This window comes from Daphnia pulicaria, chromosome 8 (assembly GCF_021234035.1).
Source record: "Daphnia pulicaria isolate SC F1-1A chromosome 8, SC_F0-13Bv2, whole genome shotgun sequence".
NCBI classification, from domain to species: domain Eukaryota; kingdom Metazoa; phylum Arthropoda; class Branchiopoda; order Diplostraca; family Daphniidae; genus Daphnia; species Daphnia pulicaria.
The window spans coordinates 9,808,144-9,832,063 of record NC_060920.1 but is presented as its reverse complement, the minus strand read 5'-3'; the positions used below and the strand labels follow the sequence as shown (position 1 = coordinate 9,832,063).

Here is a 23,920-nt window from a genome sequence, read left to right as displayed (position 1 = left end):
AACAGCCAGAGAATTGGAACATTTTCGGGTAGACAAGAAAAGGAGAGACAAAAGACGTGCTGGTGGTGTGTCCTGGTAGTCGGGAGAAATTCAGTGGCACCTGGCCAGGTGTTCCCTTCATCTACTACTGTGGGCTGTGTTCAGCTAGAAGCTGGACACACACACACCCAACTATAATCCAGCGATTTATTTTCTCGGTGAATTTTTTCTCTTGGAGAAGAAAAGAACCAAAATATGAAGCCATCAAAAAAGCGAATAGAAGGAGCCGCCGAGCGCTTCTAACTTTGGCCAAAGAGTTTTTTAAGAGTTTTTCCCTTTTTGGCCCTTTTCGCTCAAAGCCGCGCTGTAATCAAACAAACAATGCGACCCAAAAGTCACGAAATGTCCCGGGCAGAGCAGGTCCAGTCCACTACCACCTCCGCCACCACCACCGCCGGGGACTTTTCCTCTCCCGAAAAAAAAAAAAAAATATTAAAATGCGAATGATGGAGTTGGGGGATAAGTTATAAGCCGAACGAATATGGAGATCACACACAAGTTTTCAAATAATAATAATATTTAAAAAAAGAAAAGAAAAGAAAGAGCCGTACAACTTGTCATATGTGTAAAAGAACTTTTAAGAGTTATTGATGACGGGCGATGTGATGGTGGTCGTGTTCTGCTCCGGTCCAGCGACTTTTTATCCCGTGGCCGGTCACCCAGTAGAGAAGGAAAAAAAAAGAAATACAAAATCCATTCGGGAGGCCATCCGTCATCCAGGAAACGAGTCACTCTATCAGGAACTCTATTTTCGCCTGATTTCTTTTCATAATTTAAATTTTCATTTGGTTGCGCTTCTGATTCTCTTTTTTTGTTTTTCTGTTTTATTTTTGTATTTTTGTATCTATCTTGATTTCTTCGTTTCTTTGATTATGAAAGCAGAAGCTATTTCTCTCTGTCGACCGAAATGTAATCCTCCTCTTCATTAGCATTATCGGTCCCGCCGAGAGGCGAACAGAAAAAAAAAAAAATCCCAAAAAAGTTAAAGATGATTGAAATCCCAAACAACAACAACAGCAACAACAACAACAAAAAATCGTCCTAATTAGAATCAACTGTTTTGAACTCTCGCTGGGCTGATCTTGTGCGTTTCTCTCTTCGAAAAAGTCGACGACGACCAGAAAAAAAAATAAAAATAATAAAAAAAAAGTTTTGCGCCGATTTATTCATTCCGTTTTCTCTCTTCACATTCTGATGGGGGCCAGCCCTGCCTGATTTTTACGAGCATCTATATAAACTATGCATCTCATTATAAGTTTGAGGGAGGGGAATGAGGAAAAGAAAAGAAAAAAAAAGGCCGCTGCAGCTCATCGAGAGAAACAACATCGAGAAGAGCAAGACAGAAAAAGAAAAAAAAAACAATCAGGTCCGATATACGAGCGATAACCGGTCAGTCCCGCGGTACGAGCGGACATCATCACCCTGCGGCGGCGGCGGCGGAGCAACTGCAACCCTATTCAACTATTTTTTCGTATCCGGATCGAACCAAAAATTTAATTTTCTCCCCTCAAAACTCATCAAGACTTTGTACATGTGTAGATGCAAGTGCGACCTGTCCGCTGTTATTTTTTCTGGCTCAAAAGAAATTCGAGAAATTTCTCATGCAAATGGCCAGAGCCAAACACTTAAAAAAAAAAAAGAGAAAAATTTCGGGGATCGCGGGCGTGTTGGACCGTGAAATCGTTACGGTCGGGATTATTCGCCGCCGTTTCCAGGCCAATGGGGGGAAAAATAAAATAAAATACAATTTGGACTTACCGCCCGATGAACCTCGTAGTCTCCTCTCGCCCCCTTAGAAAATATATCGCAGCACTGCGGGCGCCATTTTCCCTCTCGCTCCGTGTGTTTATTATCACGTCGCAACATTTTCTTTTTTTTTTCTTTCTTTCCTGGCCGGCTAAAAATAAAGAAAAATAAAAAAACATTTCAGCACATTCACACAAGAGCCAGCAAAGTGCATAAATCACGGCGGGATGGCTCCGCCCACCCCCGTTTCCCCACGCCAACAACACACGATACGGCAACCCAAAGCCGCGTGAATTCTTGATTATATTATGATGATTATTTGCCTCTTTTTTTCTTCTCCCTCTGCGTGCGCCTTTGGCAGAGCGTTGAAAAATAAAAGAAGAAGAAATCAGAAACAAAAAAGTTACGGTGTGACCGTATGAATAGAGAGAACCGCGTTCAGACGAACTTTGAGAGGGTCGATGAAAATTCAATGTCTAAATAAGTCGAGAGATATAGGGGGGGGGGAAGGGAGCGAATGAGTTATACTAGTGTTGTTGTTGTGTGTTGTTGTTGTTGCAGCTCGGTTGTTGTGTGTGTGTGTGTGCACGATTACTTTCAGTAGAGATCACGGGAGCGCCACGGAGGATGAACAAACTGTGTTGGTTCGGACTAAGCGGTGAGCGCCAGTCGGGATTCCAGCTGCGAGTCGGCAATTAGTTGGCCGGCAGGTGGGCGTCGGGCAAAAGATTACGCATACGGCCGGCCAGCACAGAGCGCCAGACATTTCTTTTCTCGACATGAGTCTTTAAAGGTGAGGGGGGGTTTTCTCTCGACGGGAAAAAAAAGCCCAAAATGTTTTTTAAAATATTTTTTCTTTTTTCGATTTGAGAATCAGAAAAAACATCGTAAATCCAGGGCCGGGGGTATATCCAACATTTTACATAAGTAGAGTCAAATGTTGTGTGGTTGTTGTTGTTGTCTATGTAGATGAGAGTCGAAGATAGACAAGAGAGAAAAAGAGCTTGGAATATCGAGATTATATCAACCCCCTTTTTCTTTTCCCAGGCCATCTTTTAACAAGTTCGAAAAAAAACAAAAAAAGAGTTGGCCGCGTGTGATAGAGATGGCCGGCGTTGATTGGTGACTGATCACAAAATGGCAGCAGGATCAACCCTGCAAAACTCGGAATCTCTTTTAATATTTGTGTGTTTTTGGGGACCGAAATGCGCAGGGAGACGGGCAGCGAAAAGAGAAAACGGAAAGGAGAGAAAAGCAGCGACTTGTGGCGTTGATTCGTGATTTGTGGCAGCGCGTCTGAACAACGCACGAAACCTTGACGGGGGGACAGAGAGAGACAGACATTCCGTCAAATGACCATTTCCAGCGTCAGCGTCCGTCTGTCTCCCGACCCGGGCCAGCCAACGCACTTAACAACGCAATTCACGTTAGAGAGAGAGAGAGAGAAAGAAAGAGGGGGGCAACCGAAACAAACGAACCAACAAACGAACCAACGACGGTCTTGTCCAACGTTTTTCGGCCCGCCTGTTTCGTTTTTCTTGTTGAGCCAAAAAAACCGGCCACGGTGAAGGGGAGCGCCATGGCAAGAGAGAGCCGGCCAGCATCAACGGCCTTGCTCTCTCTCTCTCGCTCTGTTTGCTTGGCTATTCACCGCGTATAACGAGCGCAACAACAACAACAACAACAACAGGCGGTTGACGTATTGGCAGAGATTGGCACTACGGGGCGATTACAAAGCAGTCGCCCCGATGGACATTTAAATAACAACCCAAAAGGCTTCCGTCCTTTGGACCAGCATCGCGGGGGTAATAACAACCAGTAGTGGGTTAGACTGCTGCTGCTGGTTGTTGCAATAGGGGCAGTAGCCGTGGATCGGTTGGCGGCAACAACAACATCAACAACAGCAAAAGGAAGGCGATATTCAAGTCAGGTCCGGTTCGGTTGTTTTCACGTTTTTCAAAAGGAACGAGCGCGCGCCGTTGACAAGACACTTGAGGGGAATTTCAATAGGGACATTGGTGATTTGAGACACGAAAGAAACGCAGGGGAAAGACGTGACGATTGGCGCACTCGTCGAGGTCAATACGATCCAAATTGAACCTAAAAAAAATGTTTAATGGAAAAAAAAAGTGGCACATCAAAAGTGAAAAACTGGAAATTTTGTGGACAAACTCAAGTGGCTTTAACGGACTTGTCCCTCCACGTGTGCCTAATCGGAAAATTATCGACAATCTATTTTTGTGAAAACATTTCAGGTTTTTGTTTTGTCTGTTGTTTTTCCCTGAAATTCATTCCGATTGTGCCTTTTCACACATCACTCAATCACTCGACGTCGATTCATTGATGGAAAGGGAAAAGGAGAAACCAAAATGCGAGTCTCGAGGGCAAAACAAAACTACGACGTTGTCTTTTTTCTGTCTCAAAAAAACCTGCGACAAATCCAAACGGCTTCCAGGATCTCCGGCTGGATTGCCCAACAGACAAACGGGTTCTGTTTTATATCAATTTCTTTGAAAAAACAAAAAAACAATCGGGGCCGTCGGGGTTCCGCGTCAACGTAGAGACGCCACACTGAATAGAAACAAAATAAAAACGGGAGGCCACACAGAAAGAAACGGTGACATTTCATCTAAAAATGAAATAAAGAAACTAAACACATTCATCAAGAATTAATGAATTTCCTATACCGAATAGCCGAATACAGCTGCGCATGACTCCTGCAACACGTAACTCTATATAACTGAATGCAATTGGAAAAAGGAGAGTTTACGATGAATAAATTAGTTCTGTTATTTTTTTGTTTTTGTTCCCCTGGGCCGGTTCAAACAATAATGACCGTCAGCATTTCTTTCCCGTCACATGTCCCACCAGCTACCACCATCCCACTTGAACATTTTCTCCGGCCCCAAGTTGTCACCCGATCTTTCATTTCACGTTTTTGACTGACTTCAGTGACTTGGCAGCAGCAGCTCCGGGTTCTTTTTCTCCTATTATAATTGAATTTATAACTTGACTAGTCTTTTCTATAGCCATTGACAGAACGTTTGACTAACTGGACCGGACAATGTCTGTTCGTTCCCAAGCCGCAAAAGAGAAAAAAGAGAAAAGACGAAAAAAAAACGAATTTTCATTTTTCTAACGAAAAACAGAATCGTCCAGCGGCTGGCCGGCTGTCAGGTCTTTGGAAAAATAATCGCTTGATGAGCGTCATCCACATATCTAGAGTCGTCCATCTCGATTCAAGCGACTGGCCCATGGCAGTAGCAGCAGCAGCCAGTGCCAGCCCAGCAGCCGAGAAGCAGCCCGCATTACATTATTATGCGCAACTCCGGTTTCTCGCCCAGTTTAACCACTGGTTAATATCTGTGTTTGTCCAGCGTGTATGTATGTGTGTGTACATATCCAGCAACTCCTTTCAAATAATAAAAAAATCCCCCTCCCCCCCTGGAAGAAAAAAAAAAAAAGTAATAACAATAAAAAATCATCAAAAAAGAAAAAGTAGTGGCAATAAGTAAGTGTACGATTAAAAATCGTGATGCAATCATTCCGGTGGCGAAATCCGTGTTGTCATGTACGTTACTGATGTTCCAGGATATATATATAAACACACACAGACAAGACAGACATTGAGGAGAGAGAAGAAGACGACCAGCCAGAAAAGCGGATGGCGGAGGAGGAAAAAGTGGGCGAGAGAATGTTGTGTGTGTTGTATCCGCAGAGCTGCTAACCCCCCCCCCCCCCATCATCTTCAGCGACTTTTACGTGTATGATTTACCGTTCAAAGACCCTGGCCAGTCTCTTGTGGATCGTTAAAGTCGCCTCAAAAACATATTTCTCTCGGCTCTTTATCTCCCCCCTTCTTCTTCTTCTTCTTTCCTTTACATTTTTATTTTATTTTATTTTTTCGCCCAGCACGTCCACCGTTTATGTGGAACACAAGTTGTAGGTATGGTCTACTACTCCTGCTGATGGCTGACTGGCTGGCCACGTAATACCTCCGTATAGGAAAGAGGCACCCATCATCGTGAATATAATCTGTCTCTTTCTTTCTCATGTCCACGTACGTGAACTGTTTGTTTTTCCTTTTTTTTAAGGGGGGGGGGGGGGAGGATGGACTACGTCGTCGTTGGCGACGACGTGCCATGCGAAAATGGGACAGAAAAACGGGCAGGCGAAAAAAACTTTCGCGAAAAAACAAAAATAGATACGAGCGTTATAAATCATTTTGAAAAATCGGAGGCCATGGCCGTCGTGTGTCCGTGAATTGTCGCGACGCTGCTGCTGCTGCTGCTGCATTATTATTTATTCTTCTACTTGTCAAAAGGTTGTCGTCGAGACACGAAATATTTGTAAAAATAAAAAGTCGACTTTTTGGAGCTGTTTCATCGTCTTTGTCTCTTTCTCTTATTCTTTTGGAGAAGAAGAAAGAAAGAAGAAAAAAACAGTCGAGACGGACACAAGACAAAATAAAAAGCCCCGGGACAAGCGGATACAACAACAACACACGCACATCTTTCTTTTATAAGATGTAATATTCACTTGACCACTTGTCCAGTGTCTCGGCAAACACACCAGGGCCCAGGAGCACTCTTTTGTCCGTCTCTCTTGTAGACAGAAGCTTTTCCCTTCCATCAACAGTAGTAGCTATGGCAACAATGCTGTAGGGACTAGGGAGGGGAGCTCAAATAATCAGAAAGAAAGAAAGAAAAAACACCAAATCAAATACAAAGTTGACACGTGATGTCATTTTGCCCTGCCGGTCTACCAACGAAAACTATCGGGTGGTGTGCGTGATGAGGGGCTACAAGACAAGACGGAAAAAAACCTTTTGGGGTCGGAGTAAAAAAAAGAGAGAGAGAGAGACTGGAGGTGACAAGCGATGACACTCGAGTCCACGGTCGTCCATTCGTCCGTCCCCCTTGATGTTGACAGGAGCCAACAACAGGAAGGCACGCAATCCAGGAGCCTTTCCAAAGAGGAGGAGGACGTTTGCCCAGCACTCGACAAACTTGTGAGGGACAAACAAACACACACAAGAGAGAAAGAGAGAGAGAGAAAAGAGAATAATAATAATATAAATAAAAGCCAATCAAGTGGAAGGAGAGACGAGGCAGCAGCAGCGACAACAACATCACGCCGTCCAAATAATCCGACATCAAATTCATTTGTTTCGACATGAGACCACGCACCAGCAGCAAAGGCCAACCATTCCCAATTGGGATCACAGACGACAAAACCAAAAATAGAAAAAAAAGGTTACAGGCCCCACATCTAAACGAAACAAACAAACAGCTCCGGGTGGACAAATTTTTTTTGTTTTCCTGCGGAGAATGGCAGGGGCGCCAAGTCATTGCATCCGTCCATCCGGCGCGTCCAATAATCAACAACCGATTGCTAACAGCTTCTTCTTCATCTTGTCGTCTCTCTCCTATATATTTATACACACACACACACATAAAAAGAAAAGGGAATTCTTCTTCCTGCCGCCAGGTGCTAATCACAACGACCGACTCTCCAAAGCTTCTTCTTTGAATAATTGAACAGCTCTCGACTCGAAAGAAAAAATGTTGTTCTCTTCTTCCAGCAGCCGGCCGGCCTGCCTATTAGACGGAGCAAAGGGAAAATTGTGTGTCGGCTTTGCAGAGAGTCGATTTGAGTTGCTGACTCATTGGAATGAATGACACACACACCACCAATCCACCACCACCTCTCACCATTGGGAGAGAAGAGAAAAGAAAAGAAGAAAGGTTCAAAGTTGGCCCGATCCCGACGGTTTATATTCATATCATCCTGATAATGAGCGTGATGATCCATCAGATCACGGCGTGAACGAGAGGCGGACAACTTAATCACAATTCTCCGTCTCATTTCGTGATCGGACCCCAAAAAGTCAAATCTCAAAAATCTCTCTCTCTTTCTTTTCCTTTTCCTTTTCTTCTCATCGATTACGTCAGGTCAGTCAGTAAGGCTAACGAGGTCTTCCAATCGATCCAATTGTCCACCGATGCAACATTAAAATTCCGATTCGTGTGTGCGTGTAGTTTTATGGGAATAGCTTTTTCCCCCAGAGAACCGAGAACCCGCTGGCTCCTGGGTATTAAAAAGAAAAAGAGAAAAACAAATTGATGACTGGACCGTCGTGCAGCATTACGTGATTCTCTTTGGTATTAACGACGTCCATCGAGTTCTAAGGGCGTTTTGATGGCTGATTACAAGGATCGGATCGTGTGTGTGTGTGTGTGTGTGCCCTGTAGAGAGAAGAGAGAAGAGAGAAGAGAGAAGGAGCGCGGCTTATCATCAAATAACTCGTCTTTTTTTCCGTCCAGGCCTTTCAACGTCAGTTTAACCACGTTTCGCATTCTTTTCGTCCAGGGCCGGCGTCGTTTTTTTTTTTTTTTTATCCCCTAAGAATTTCGCCGTCCTTTTATTTTTTTATTTTTTCGTGCGTCTACGGACAGCCCAAATTGGAGATCATTTGGGTTGGTTGTCCCGCCGAGCATTGCGTGACCCACAGCGACGGCCTTTTCCTTCAGATTCTGCCGAATCTCAGAAATATTTAAATTAAAAAAAACTCTTTTCTTTCTTTTTTCTTTCTTTTTTCTCTGACCATTTGTGGCGCTTTAGAGTAGCCGAGTTGCAGCGCGCAAAAATAACTAAAAACCCCAAAAATATCTTTTGAAAAAAATTTCGTTTATAGCGAGACCCAATTATTCGGGAAAGGAATGGCCGAGCTCGAACGAGGGTCGACCATGTTTTTCCGTAGGAGCTCGATTATGGAAATGAAATCATGATGCCCAAAAGGCCAACTAATTAACGACGATGGTTATGTCTAGAGTCAAATTCCTCGCCGACCTAATAAACAGTATGTTATGCACGTCCGAAACCGCGGGAAAAAAAAGAAAAAATAGAAATTCGTTCATTTCTTACATGTTATTGGCGTCCTGCTCGTGCAGGTCCCTCATTCCTGTTTTGTGTCCCACAGGTCCTCCATTTTTTTTTGGTTATTTTGACACGCATTTCCACGAAAGATTGACCTCTCTGATTGGCCCCTTTTTTTTCGCCCCCTTCTCTAACCAAAAAAGTTAAATCTTCATCCCGTTGGCCTTTTGATTATCTTTGGGTTGTCATTTTTTTGTTAAAGTCACGGCGACGAGCCTCGTTTTGTAATCAATGCAACAGAATGACTCGACTCAACTTCCACCCAACCAACCAACAAATAGAAAAAGGAAAAAAACATTTGATGCGCACATGCAGCTGCGCGTGTGTTAAGCAGATACGCGGTGCATTATTGGGTGGTCGCCCGTCGCCCGTCACCCGTCGTGAAACAGCTCCGGCCCGCAATTGCTCCGGGAAACACCCATGGGGGGAAAATAGAAAATCAGAACAATACCTTCCCGGCGCGCTATCTCTTCTCCTTGAGGAGGTATAGTTGTTGTTGGACAACAAACGACAACAACAAACAACAACAAGCGTCAAGTCACCCGGTTCCGTGGAATTCATCAACGCGCGCGGCCCAGGCCGGGGAGAAATACCAAAACGATCCCCTCCCCGCCAACCCCAAAAAATTGATAACAAACAACCAAAGTCAAAGTAGCAACTCTATTATTAACGAATTCTGGTGATTCGGAAAAACATTTCATTCCGTCTCCCTCGACTGCCTTTTGTTTTCTTTTCTCTTTTTCTTTTTTTTTACTGGCCGGCCAAAACGAACGCGATTGTCATCATCAGCCAGACGGACAAGGAGGAGACAAAAACAAACAAGAAGCGCTGGGCACAATCAGCAAACAGATTGGCCCCACTCGAGAATCGTGACGGCCATTGCGAAAAAAATAATAAAAATAAAAAAGACAAAAAGTAACAAAAGAATCTGGCGAGAAGAGTCTTTTATCTGTGTTTATAGATTCCATAAATGGCAAATTTCAAAAGCGTTTAGAAAAAGATGATGGACTCGAGAGAAAGAGAGAGAGAAGAGAAGAGGATGAATCATACCTCTCCCTCCATCTTTCTCTCCCTCTCTGGCCATGCGCAACTGGACGGGTAGTCGTCGTCGTTATCTAACGCGGGCATCGTGAATTTCTTCGACAAGAACATGAAGAAGAAGAAGGAAAGAGACGGTGGGGGTTTTCTCTGGTTGTTGGGAGATGGAGAGACGAGATGGAGACGAGGGCCGCCGCTCGGTGGCTCGCCTGCTGTTGTTTCCTTCCAATCAATCCATCCATCAATATTTTTCTCTTCTTTTCTTTTTGCTTTTTACTTTTTTTTTATTCCAGCGGATGCGCGTGGGACTCGGGAGCGTGTCGAGCGGGAGGAGGGAAGAAACAAGAATCTACCAACGGGCGCCTTTTGACTGTCGTTGCCCAGGTGATTTATGAATCACGTTAGGCAACGAGAGAAATTCTCAAGACAACGCCCCCTCCCCCTCCCACCCTCCCATACTTCGTCCGTTTTTTTCCATTCGGGAAAAAAAAATGAAATCAATTTGATGAGTTTTTTTTTTGGGTGTGTGTTTTTCTTTTCAATTTTCTCACGAACGGAAAAAAAATTCAAGAAAAACTCCTGGTGAAAATGAGTGAAGGAAGAATTCAACTGGGAAAAGAATTTCTTGTTCAAAAATCAAAAAAATAAAATAGAAATAAAATAGAAATTTGAAAAAAAACTACTATTTCTGCTGGAATGAAAATTGATAATAATAGCCCAGGTCCGACTCTCTCTCTCCCGTCCCGACTGGTGCACCGTCATCAGAACTCTTTAGTGATGACTGTCGAATCGCCCGCCGTGATTTGACAGGGCCCAGTCAAAATGATACACAACAACACAATGTGGCGATCGTATAGACACACGCAGCATTTCTTCTTTTGCCTTTCTCTCCTTCCCTTAGCTCACGTCCTGTATATATATTTAAAACTTCTTCTTCTACTTCTTCTTTCTCCCAGTGGCCAGCATTCTTATTGCCCGTCACTGATCCAGCCCCATCATGGCCGGGTAGATGACCGCCGTGCTGATTCATCCACCACCTTTTATCCATTCAACTCGTTCAGAAATTCCTCCCGTGGATCTTTGATTTATTTATTTATTTCTATTTCTATTTAGATCACCCTCCTCCGTCAGTTTAGTTTTCATTTCCATTTCGACTGCACGTCTCGATGGCATATCGGCAGGGGGAAATTGCGGAGGCTCAACAAGTCACGAAGGGGCAACGGGGCAACGCTCAGCGGCAGTTCCAGCGGGTGGCGCCAAATTGGGCCGCAGCGGCGGGACGGCGAAAGTCCCAAGACTCACGGACGGACGACGACTACCGGACCCATTGTACACAGGTATAGAGGTGGAAAAGAGATGGAGGTTAAAAAACGCCTCACGTTCCACCGTCAACTCACCAGTCGCCCTCCGACTCTCTCGCCCAACGCAACTTGTTGGCCAACGGGGGGGGGGGGGGGGGGGGGGGGGGGGGGGGAAACAGTTGCATCAATGCCCGTTGCCCGGCCAGAAGACGATTCTGCTGGTCGCTAATTATTGAATTAATCAAAATAAAATACCCAGAAATAGAATTTCTTCTTCGACTCAACTATAGTGGGAACGGGCAATTGTTTTGGTTTCAATTCCCACACAAAATCAAATGAAATCAAAGCAAAGACGCGCCCGTATAGAGAGAAAGTCTGTTTTTATTAAAATGTGTGGTGAACTGATTCGATGGCGACGCATAAATCGAAAACGGGCAGCTGCCCAGCCACAAGAGAGAGACTTTCAAATTTTTGTGTCGACGCATTGACATGACACTGGGCTCTCAACACAAGCGCTTCACCTTCGTTTATGCAATGCCGACGACCGAGCGAGCGACCGGGCGGAGATATTGAGATTGCCCGGCTATCGTCGGCTCTCTCTCTGCCAGACAACCAAACGAATTCCCGAGAAACTCTGCCACATGTGTGAAATGTGATGTGACAAAAAAGCGAGTTGACGCAATTCAACAGAAAACAACTGAAAATTCAAAAAGGACCGAAAATAGATGGAAGGAAAGAAACGAATGGGGGTGGGGGGGGGGGGAGGTGGAAACCAAATCAAAAGGTAAATATACAACCACAGACTCTCTCTCTCTCTTATTCTCTCTTATTCTACCTGTGTGTAGAGCCTCTCGGTGAGTCTGTGCACTAGTCTCTAGTCTCTAGAGAGAGAGAGAGAGACTACCTGCGAGTGTGTGTACACCTGACTTTTGATTTTTGGCCGCCAGGGGTAAAGAGGCAGGACCCCGGAGGAGGTGGGTTAGGTTACACCACACCACACCAAGAGGGAACCTCTTTTTTTTTATTTTATTTTGTTTTTATTTTGTTTCTTTCGTGTGCGTGAATCTACCTTTCGGAGGAGTGGGCAGTTGCGAGGAGGAGGAGGAGGAAGAAACCAGAAGAAAGAGGAGGAGCGCTCGTTCGGGCTTCGGGGCGGCCCAGGTATAAAACTGGCGGAGGCTGCAAGTCACAACGGCCAGTTGGAAGACTCGACTCTGACGAGAAACACACACACAGAGAAAAAGAGACAACCACCGCGTTTTTACCTACTCACCCCCCTCACTAACTCAACCCAAAAGTTCCAGCCAAACAATTGACATTTGTTTTGGTATTTTCTCTTTGAAAAAGAGACGGACAAACTTAAAAAAAATAAAATAAAAGGATTATTCGTTACAGTTTTGATTTTCATCCCCTCCCAGTAGTGCCACCAGTTTGTCGAGTGTTGAACGTTTGTGCGAGAAATTCATCAAAAAAAAAGAAGAAAAAAAAGTGCCGGGGACTCGCAAAAGAGTCCAGCCGCCTCTCAAAGTGTCACGACACGATGATCTACTAAGGAGGTGGTGCCGGACGGACAGAAGACCCCAAAAGTGATTCGTTTCGGTTTGGATTTGATTAGCGACGAACGACCGGGGCAGCAGCAAGAGGAGGACGATGAATCGGAATCACGGCAAAAGAGATTTCATGTGCGGGCTGGGCCAGGGCGAAAAGTACAGCCTGCGCCCGCGCTCCATCGCCAAGCGGCTCGAAGTGGAGCAAAAGCTCAAGCAGCCCGTGCTGGCCAAACGGGCGCCAAAGCCCAAGCAGAAGCCGGCCCCGCTCAGCAAGTACCGACGCAAGACGGCCAACGCCCGCGAGCGCTCGCGCATGAAGGAAATCAACCAGGCCTTCGAGACGCTGAGACGGGCCATTCCGGCGGCGGCCGACTCGCCGTCGCCCTACTCGCCGCACCACTCGGCCTCGTCGCCATCGCCGTCCTCGTCGTCCAGCAGCAGCAGCGATCGCTCCTCGTACGGCGGCGGCGGCGGTGGCAGCTCGTCCAGCAGCAGCAACTGTGAAAAGTGGACCAAAATCACGACGCTGCGGCTGGCCATGGACTACATCGAGGCTCTGACGCGGGTGCTGGAGCACGACGCCCTGCTCGTCATCAACGACGACGACGGATTCTGTTCCAGCGGCCTCCTCATCTCCGATCGGGGCTCGCTGAGCAGCCTGGGCAGCATCGGCAGTCACCACGGCGGCTGCAGCAGCAGCAGCGGCGGCGACCTCCTGTCCGACGACCTCGACTCGTTCGACGACATCCCAAACATCGGAACGTCCGTCATCAACGACCACTGCTGCGGCGACGACGACATGGCCTTCGACATCTTCCTAGAGTCCGACAACGGCGGCGACAGCCTCCACTGCGCATTCCACCACCACCACCCGGAGCTGGTCGACACACCTCAGCCAAACACACCTTAATGATCCTCTCTCCACTTTTTCCCTCCCCCCAACGTCCGTCTACAAGAGCTTCTGCTGTGCTAAACAAAAACAAAAAAGTGTGTCCGCCCGTCCAGACATTATCTTTGATCGCCCGTTATTATTATTATTATTATCCCACACACAAACACACCAACCCCCCACCTTCTAGTCAAGCAAAATCGCGACGACATCCGTTCGTGTGCCCGTCTCGTTTTGATTTCATTTTATTGTTTTTTTTTTGTGTTTTTTTGGTTTTCCCGCCCCCGTGTGCCAGCACCGCAAAATGTTGGATCATCCTTTTTAGACATTTTTCAATCCTTCCACGCGCTCCTCCATCATTTCGACATGCGAGAAAAGAAGAATTTTAATCACATGCGAGAGAGAGAGAGAGAGAGAGAGAGAGAGAAAATGTTGCAATATGATTGAAAGTTGAAATAGAAAAGTAAAAACAAAAATCTAAAAATAAGAAAAAAGAATTTTGTTTTTTTTTGAGAGAAACACATATCAAATCCGGTGCTGATTTTATTTTGAAAAAGAAAAAAAAAAGGAAAAAGGAAAAATCTGATTTTTATATATTTTTGTTCGTTTGATGATTATTTTTTGATTCGCTCCAAAAATTCCAATTGGTGTAAAAATTGTTTCGATATTTGTGGTCGCCTCTGAAAGAGTTGTCGTTCGCCCCTATGACCGTTTGAATTTTCCCTCGTCTCAAATGATGACATCACACCCATTGCAACCCATGTATGAGCGCGTCGATTGTTGTAGCCAGTTATTGTGCAACGTGTCTGACCAATTATCGATTCTTCCGTTATACCGAGAGAAACCACAAGAAAAAAAAAACTGCGAAATAAATTTCGTTTTGGTTCAAAGAGAGGGACTATATCATGGCGCCGTTATTACACAATATAGTCAGGACGGAACCAATCGCCGCGTTAGAATTTTTCAAAAATTTCATGACCCCGCGCAACAAAATGATTATTTTTTTCATCAGAAATCGACAAAAAAAAAACAAAAAAAAAACAAAAACAAACAGATGCGATTTATTCCCGACGATTCGGATTGAAAAGAAAGTTATATGCTGAACTAGCCTCCGCGTGAATGGCTAAAGAAATTGCCTTATATTTGCCTAGCGTTGATTATGTTTCTTGCATTATATTTTGATTGTGTTCTCACTCGTCTGGATAAAAAGAAATATCAAATCCATATGCTCTCCTGATTTTTATATATATCATTTCGACCGAAAAGAAAAAAAACAAAAAACAAAATATACATTCGTAATGAAAAAAAATCAAAACTTGTCGTTTTTGACTGATTCAAAAATAAATAAATATGCAGAGAAGAATTAAAAAAAAATGGAATTGGAATAACAAAATTAGAAACGAGTCGCGCTAGTTGTCTCGTCCCGATCCCGATCTCCCCATGAGCGCGCCCGTTCGTTTCACCGACACACAAAAAGGCACCCGCGAATTATTGAAGCGCAAACGCAGACACAACGACGACGTGTCCGTGACGGGCGATCAAAAAAGTTTCGATGAACCCAACACGACAAGAGACACAACCCAACAATCCAACGCAACCAGCTCAGCTGCTCAGCTAGAGGAACTGCTACTCTCCTTCTCCCGCGCAGATGAAGATGCTATCGCTCGATTTTCGGTCGACTGCACTTTATAAGGGAGTTACTAGTGTAGTATTAGTCTCTATAGTATCTAGAAAAGACAGGAGGAGGAGGATTTCCTCTCGTTCGTGTGTTGATATTCACGTCGGGTGAAATAGGAAAAAAAAAATTAAAAAAATAAAATAAAAAGAGGAGAGAGTTTGGCGCCTTTGGTCCCAACTTTTTTTCCACTCGACAAGAAATCAACTGGCATGTGTCGTTTGTTGTTTCTCTTTGCCGGCACGACCGACTTCTTCTCCTATTTTCCTTTTTTTCTTTTCGGAGTTTTTTGTTTGGTCGGCGCACACAAGTGACAACATTCCATCATCCAAAAAGAAAGAACGCAGGAGAAAAGAATTGGCAGCCTTTTGAATAAATAGACGTAAAAAGTCTGCAACATGAATAAATCTCCGAGAAATGGAAATAGAGAGGTTTTGAAAGACACTGGCCGAGAAAATCAAAAATCAAAAAATAATAATAAGTCGAAAGAAAAATGCTGCAGTGCTGCTGCTGCTGATGGCATGGATGGCAGAGCCCACGAATTCCCCCCTCTGGGGGAAAGTGTGCCCGCCGAGTCAACAGACACACTACGCCCTATCGTCTCATCGTATAAAATAAAACAAGTCAAAGAAAAGAAAAAAATAAAGGAGGAGAACCGTAGCGCTGCCCGATGATATTCTCCTTCTCCTACCACCACCACCAGCACCACCTCGGCATTAAATAGACCTGTGCGCCCCTGCCCTGCCTTAGCTAGCCACTCTCTGGCCGGCCCAGGCTTCTTTTTGGCTTTATTGTTATTCTTTTTTAATACTACGACTTCACATACATATAAACTTTGATAGCACGCGTTTATTCCTCCGTTACACTCACAGAAGAAAAAGAAAAAAAAACCGGAGGGGGAAAAAAGAAATCAAAGGGCGGCTCGATACCATTAGGACGCGGGCGCGCACACACACACACACACACAAGAGAACATGACATCATCAAATGGGTTTCTTGACTGCTGTCCCATCCGCACTCGGTCTTTGATTTATTAGGGGTGGCGCTGGCAGAAAAACGGAATCACACACACACACACACACACACGAAAATGTGTAATAAGGGTTAAAAGGTAGAGAGAGAAAAAGAGGCGGAAGATGTTGTAGAGAGAGGGATGGTGGTGTTGCTGCTGTTGTGTTATTGGGGGTGTTAATCCAATGCATATAACACCGCCGCCTTGATGGATGGCTCAGAGTTCAACATCCATCGGCCCAAGTGATGGTGTTTGTGTGTGTGTGCCACTAGCCAATTATACCCCACAAAACTGGGAAATAACTGAATTTGACCCCCTCGACCAAAAACCGAAAGAAAAAGAAGAAAAACGAAAAAAGAGAGAGCCGACAAGATACCCAACCGTCCGCCAAACGATTTTTCCATCATCTTCTTCTTCTTTTGGGGTTTCTCTCTCTCTCTCTCTCCCTTTATGAATGCATTTATTTATAACTTACCAAAAGAGAATAGAAATGGTTTTTTATCTGATAATTCCTATATATCGAGAGCCGTTAGTCAAAACATCCCGAGTCCATCTTAGCCCAACTGATTGGCATTAAGAGGCACGTTCCAAAAAATACGCCAGGCCGCGCCCGGCATCGATGTTAATCCTGTAACATCATCATCGGCCGTGTGTGTGTGTGTGTGTGTGTTTGCCGGGCCCGTCGTTATATAGCCTTTACTATCATAATAATAACAATCAAAAGAAGCCAACAGCCAGAAAGGAAAGAAAGAGAAAAAAGAAGAAGTTAGGAGAGAGAACTTGATGACTCTGCGCCTTCGACCGCATCCAACCCGCGTTCTCTTCTCCTCTTTTTTTTTTCGTTTAGCATTTTGTCGGGAAATGTTTTTGGCCTTTTGTAAAAAATTTCCCCAGAATCTCTTTTTCTTTCTCTTTCTCTCGTTAGAGCTGTTTGGGCTTTTGGCGTGGCACGTGTGGTGGAATCCAAAGAAGAGAAAGATCAATCCAATCAAGCGGAAAAGGAATTCCATGTTCCGTGCTCCGTGGTGTAAGAGTGTCAAATGCGGAGGAGAGGATGAGAGTCGGCAGACAAGACTGTACAACTTGACGTCCAGTGCTGCTGCTGCTGCTGCTGCTCCTGCTGGATAGAGTCATCATCATTCAAGCCATTTCGACTCTCCGCCGCTAATGTATGGACTTGTGTGTGTGAGAGAGGAGGCAATCGAGTTGGCCACGGGGAAAAGAAGAAGAAGAAACAAAGTTGCGCCATGATGAACATTTGTTGGCAGCGGCCAAATCGGCCGGAGCTAACACGGTCAATGAGATATGAATAATAATTCGAATAGTTAATGAACCGGACAGCAGCTAGCAGGTACAATGCTACACACATAGTGGAAGAAAAAAACGAGTAACGCCATTGACAACCCAAATAAGAAAAAAAGAAAAAATCCATTTTTGTGAAAGAGACGGACAAAAATATTTTTTGACGAAATAAAATGCCTTGAATTCAATCGAATTGTTGGCCTCCGGTTGACCCACAACGGCGGTGGCGGGCGGCGGCGGCTACTACCAAGTAACTACACCGGACAACTCGGACGTGGGCCGAGATATGCCGGCCGACGAAAACTGGTCGAGCCGGTCCGACCTGATTTTTCGAAAACACACACACACAACAGTGACCACTAGAAGAGTTGATAAATCAGAGAGTAGTTGAATCTAGTTATCCAAGGACCACTCCCTTTTTCGACCGTGTACGCACACACACACACACACAAGTCCCGCCAATAACAAAAATTTAAAAATAACAACTTTTGTTTTTTTATCTCTCTGTTTCTCTTTTCTTTTTCGGGGGAGTGCGTTTCTGATTATTCCCGACTCTGTCGTTTCTTTTTTTTTCTTTCGTAATCGTTGACGCTTGATGATTCATTTAATGTAATCTGCTCACTGGATCGTTAACTCATTGATCAGCACTCCCCTCTCGAGAGAGAGTGTGTTGGGCCAGCGGCGAAATCAACAGCGCGAAGGCTGGCCAGCAGCTCAATAAACTTCTTTTTTTCTTTTCTTGAGTCGGGGCCAATATTTGGCTCAACTGGCGCGCGCATTTGGCGCCGAATCGTCAAGTCAAGTCAAGAAAAAAAAAAACTTTTATTTTTATTTTTTTTTCGTTTTCCTTCCTACCAAAAGGGCGGATGCCTCAATCAAAAGAAACAAAGTCGCTCGTAAATTTTCCCGCACCAGCGCGCTCCAGCTCGACAAGTCGCCACGAAAAACCTTGCGCTATTTTACACCAACAGCCTCCGATGTGGTTGTTGTTCGAACCCTGCCACCATCACTCACGAGATCTCTCAGCCCAGCTTCTTCTTCTCCTGGAAAGCTAAAAAAAAAAAAAAATTCGACGTGGACAAATTGTGAACCGATTGCCAGCAAGGTCATAAACCCCCCGGCGGACAATGGCGTTGATTGCGCACACGCTGATGACGACAATCTTTTCTCATATAAAAAAAAAGAAAAAAAGTTCTTGCCCACCACCGACCAGCAACAACAACAACAACAACAACAGGAAAATACTTGGTTTTTCACCTTGTTCAAAAAGTGCCCGGAAAATGGATTGAGGTTAAGTTGGACGGTCGTAAATCTTGGGGGCCAGTTACCCAAGTACAACAACAACAACAAGGAAAGACGAAGATGGTCCAACGTATACGGCCAGAATGTCCCAACAATAAAACGCCGGAGCAACTAGATATAACTCTCCCAAGTAGTACTCTATAACCTTCGTCATTTCTAAGAGAAAAAGAAGAAAGAAATCCAGTTAAAAAAAAAAAGGAGGATGCGATGATGCACTGGGCGGGTCTGGTAATTGGCTGCAACATCTTTCACGAAAGATTCTCCTTGCCGTCATTGATTCCTTCCAGTCGACGGTGGAATTCCCGTGCCGATGCGACGGGCATCCATTTCATCTCTGATGGAACCCAACCACTTTTTTCGCCTCCTTCCGCTCTCTCACACCCCCACCACAGAGCCCAACTACTCACGACAATCCATCAATGTAAAAAACAAGTCAGAAAAAAGAGAAAACCCCACGCATTTTAAAAAATAAAACAGAGTTTTTCGATGTGTGTGTATGTCCTACGCATCTCTTCTCTCTGCTTATTTTCCCCCCTTCGTGTAATTTCCAGAGTGGCTCTCTGCGCGGTACAAGACAAGAAACACAACTCGCCCATCGCAATCGACTTTTCAGGTAAGAAGATGCAACCAGAAAACAACAAAACGAATAGAGATGGGGGGGGGGGGGAGAAACTATTCCACGCCCAAACATATACATGTAAGCTCGGCGCGTCTAACTACGCAACCAGCTGTGAGTCAAATGGCTTGAGCAATAGACAGAAACTGTCGGGGCGGCGACGCCAAAAAATAAAATAGAAGAACTACATTTCGATTTTTCTTTTCTTAAAAAAAGAAATTTGGTTGAAAAAAGAAATGCCACAGGGTCATCATAGACAAATTTCTCCCCTTTTTGAATAATAAAAAAAAAATTGCGGAAAATGTCGACCGTGTTCGCTCCCGAAATGATACCAGAACAAACCAAACAAAACAAAAAAAGTCAGTCAGTCTGCGTGCCAGATAAACCCGGGCGTCGTTATCCGTCCATCGGGTTGGAAGAGACAGAAACAAAAAAAGTTCCATGACGACGATTCCAATCATCCAATAAATTAATAATCATGTTAACTCTCAAAAGAAAACAAAATCCAAAATCCCCAAAAAAGAGTCTGCTGCTGCTGCTGCTGCTGCTGCTGCCGGGGCGGAGAATAAATAATCAATGCAAATGAGAGCGCGCGTGTCGTTCGTGCGTCGCTGTGACACACGAACATGCACAACTATGAATGGCATTATGAATTCGGGATGAATCGATCGCATAATCGGGACAAAACAAAAAAAGAAAAAAACCGAAAAAGGAGGGGGGGGGCAAAGAGGGACAATCGGGAGCATAACAAAATAACAAAAAACGGGGGGGAATCGATAGAGATCCAAATCAGGCCCAATAATAATCTAAAGGAGGAGAGTCATATCCAAGCGAGCTCAAAACTCTTAGGTTATCCATTTGTTCGTGTCTTGTCGTTTGTGTGGCTGGAGGATTGGAGCAGTGGGGGCAGCTGTGACGCGCGCGAGCCCAGCACGATATCACTCCATATATACAAAACAGGCTGGCCCCTTTTTTTCTTTAAAGAGAGTTAAGACTGTCAGTTCAGTTTCCCTCGTATGATGCGTTCATTTGAATAATCACGTGAACACAAAAAAAATCTAATAAAATACAGAGAGAGAAAAATAAAAGAGAAGAAAAGAAAAAGAAAATGGGGAGAATACAAGAGAATTTTCGAGGGGGGGCAAAGAAAAGACGACCTCACAGTCTGAGAGATATTTACAGGTAGATAAGTAAGTCCAACAACAACAACAACAACAAGTCTGGAATTATCCATAGAGCAGAGTAATGGCGACGATTTCAAATGCAGGACTCATAAAAAGGCGATGGACCGAGAGCAATAACAAGAACAACTGTTGAACACACAATAGGATCGAGTGCCACCACCACCAAGTCCTGCTGCATTCAAATTTCCCTCCCATTCGTCGATCGACAAATAAAAAAAGAAAAGAAAAGAAAACGGGAAAATAAGGAGAAACAGACACACAAAAAAGTCGTGAAAGAAAAAAAAAAAATAGGTGACGGTTGTGAATGCTAATTGATCCCGTCTCGACAGAGAGACATGTCGGATGGGACCGGCACGGCACAAGTTTTCGCAGGTCAAATTTATTCCAAACGGAAAAAAAAATCCAGGGCTTCAAATGTGATCCCCCGCAACAACAACAGCAACAACAGCAAGCAACCTCCCAGTTGTCGTTGGTTACATTGTGGTTGTTATGGTTATGTACAAGTCTACTACTCCAATGCTGGGCATCACCGCATGGGAAAAAATTATCATATAGTGGCTGAGCTAACGTTACATAGGCTGCACCGACCGGGAGGTCGCGTGTGCTGTTCCCGCTCCAGGCATCACGATCGTCTGTTGGAACGATCAATCACGATCGGGAGGGCGCCCTCCCGCAAAACGGCTCAGAAAAAAAAAAGAAAAAGAAAGAAAAAAATCGAAGTCGAAAGAAAGTTCAAACACAAAAAAGTGTAGTACTATACGACTGCTGCAATCATCGAATCAAAACTTTCTTTCTTATCCAACAATCCGCCGGAAAGAAGACAAGAAAAAAAATGGAAACATTTTTACATCTTTATTATGACGTAAATTCCTTCTTGTGGCCGTGATGGAAGCAACTTTCGACGTTGTTCCCCTTCACTCGTTATCGACGTATTTTCTTCGCCATCGAAGAGAATCGACGAGGAGGTGCCGGGGTGGCGGCAGGTCGTCTCTCTTGGTCAAAAATTGTTTTGTTGCACTTAGCTTCAAGTGTTTTTTAGAGTTCAAAGATTTTTGAATGCGAACGGTTTACCCACAGAAAAAAGTTGCGAGGAATAAAATAAAACCGGGCCTGATCTGCGCAGTCGTTCGACAAATGAGTTGAGTTGAAAGTGAGAAAAAAACGAAAACGGAGAGAGAAAACAGTTGCAGTCAACCGCCCTGCTCATCGGGAATAAACGTACTCCATGACTACGTAACGATTTATAATCAACGCCCACCAAAAATTGTCAAAAAGGAAGAATAGAGATCGATTTTGTCCTACCTTTATGCCTGGGAAATACAGCCAGGCATCTACGTCAGTTGCTCTATCCATCCGTTGAAGAGTTCAATTACACCAGACAGGATAGGGTAAAAAGGGTGTCCTCGTGAATACACCCACATTCACATGGGCGTACAAGAAGACATGAGAGAGGTACGTAACTCGATTGATAATGCATTCAATTGCATTCCAATGCAATGGGATGGTTTTATCTAAATGAAAATAGAAAATGGATTACAAATAAATATTGACAGAATAACAACAAGTCAGGAAGAGTTGAAAATGAGACACTGGGTAATAACCCGTAAACCCTAATTGTTAATAAATGGGAGAATGAAAGGTTTACATGCAATACACTGCATTGATGCAGCTAATGCAACATTAAAATGAATCTAGTAAGGTCACAGGTCAATAAAAGTAAAGGAAATCATTACCCAAGCGATGATGATTCTAAGATAAACTAAGATAAACTGCCATGCATTGACAGGGCAATCACATGAGAAATGCTAAGTCAGGCACTAACATTTACAAATTTGGAACAGGTTTAACTCTTCTTTAGTTCCCACGATCATTTTATTTGTATTCTTAGTTACATTTACCCGCTAAGCAGCATGTAGCAGCATATGAAGATTATAAAAAACAAATCAATGTATAACTATAAATCTTGATTCTTGAACCATACTTGAACTTTGTCTTCTCGAAAGAAAGCAGACAACACTTTCGTCCAATATTCTTCTATTCAGCATGTTTACGAAAATAAAGTATTGATAGATATTAGAAATGATAAGAAATAAAACCCTCCTCAAAATGCAAACCGTTAAAAACGATAAGGAAATAAGTTTTAGTTTAAATCTAATACCATTTCTGTTTTGATATATAATTCCCCGGTAAGACCCCCTCTCTTCCCAAATAAAAAATCGATTTCTCGACCCCAACCCCCACCCCAAAAATCGACCCTTCCTCAAATCCAAACCGCCAAAAAAAACGATCAAAGCGGTTCAATCGCCATCGCTCAACATCCGCTGAACGGATTCGGGATTAATAACACCCCTCAGGACCCTATTGGAAGCCAAGAGGGAATAACTACCAGGTGAAACAGCCGAGCTGGTCTTTCTCTCTGGCCAAAAAAAGAAACAAAAACTGGTCATTGCCGATAATCGAATTGAAATTCTAATGGCCCAGAGAGAGAACGAAGGAAGGAACGAACAAAAAATTTAAAATGAAAAGTGAGTGTCGGAATCAGTGCGCTGCCAGTCATAAAAAAAAACCAGCATCTAAACAACACAACACAGCGAACGTACAGTCGAAAATGTCTGCAATAAAAATAAGCGAACCGTAAAGGTGGAACCACCCCGAATCAATTAAACACACAGCCACGGGACTATAGATAAAGAGAGAGAGAGAGAGGAGGCGCTGGGCACGTTCCGCTACGGGGCCGTTCGGCGATTGTTCCGATGAACGACATTCTTCAACGTACAACTCGCATACGTCTGGACCGAAGAAGAAGAAAGAAACGAACGAAGGAACGTGAAAGAAACGAAAGAAGAAGTTGATTCTTTTTAACGACGCGATGAAACCGCCATAAGGCACCTAATATAATAATAATCATCATAATAATCATAATAATACCCGCAACGGCGGCGGCGGCGGCGGCGCTTTCTCTCCGCTTCTTCTCTTAGAGACGCCGGCCATCAACAACATCCTTTCATTCAAAAGTTCCTACTGCGCCGTTATTGCGCATCAGCCACCCAAAAAGTTCGATTCGTTAACTGAAAAAAGACGAAGAAGACGAAGAAGACGAACAAGAAAAAAGTGGGGATTGTGGGTGGTGTGTGTGTCGTCTTTCGTCGTAAAAAGAAATCAAAATTGCCGTTACTTTTCTTCTTCTTCTTTGGCTTTTGCGTAACGAGTCGAGTTAAAAAGGGAGGAGATGCCAACAGAAATTACCGAGGGGAAATAAAGACGTGCCACGTCCAGCAGCTCCGTGGGAAAGTAACTCGAGGAATTTCATGGAAAAAATAAATAAAA

General features: G+C 44.2%; 1 protein-coding gene and 1 long non-coding RNA gene across 2 annotated transcripts in view; one reads left to right on the top strand and one right to left on the bottom strand.

The window, feature by feature from the left end:
- LOC124311939 overlaps positions 1-23,920 on the top strand; it is a 178,248-nt gene that overhangs the window by 34,143 nt on the left and 120,185 nt on the right. The window lies entirely within an intron of this gene.
- LOC124311744 lies at positions 1,798-22,105 on the bottom strand. Its single transcript, XR_006910195.1, has 2 exons — positions 21,896-22,105; positions 1,798-1,936 (listed from the first exon to the last, which is right to left on the bottom strand). It is a non-coding gene; the product is annotated as an uncharacterized LOC124311744 (long non-coding RNA).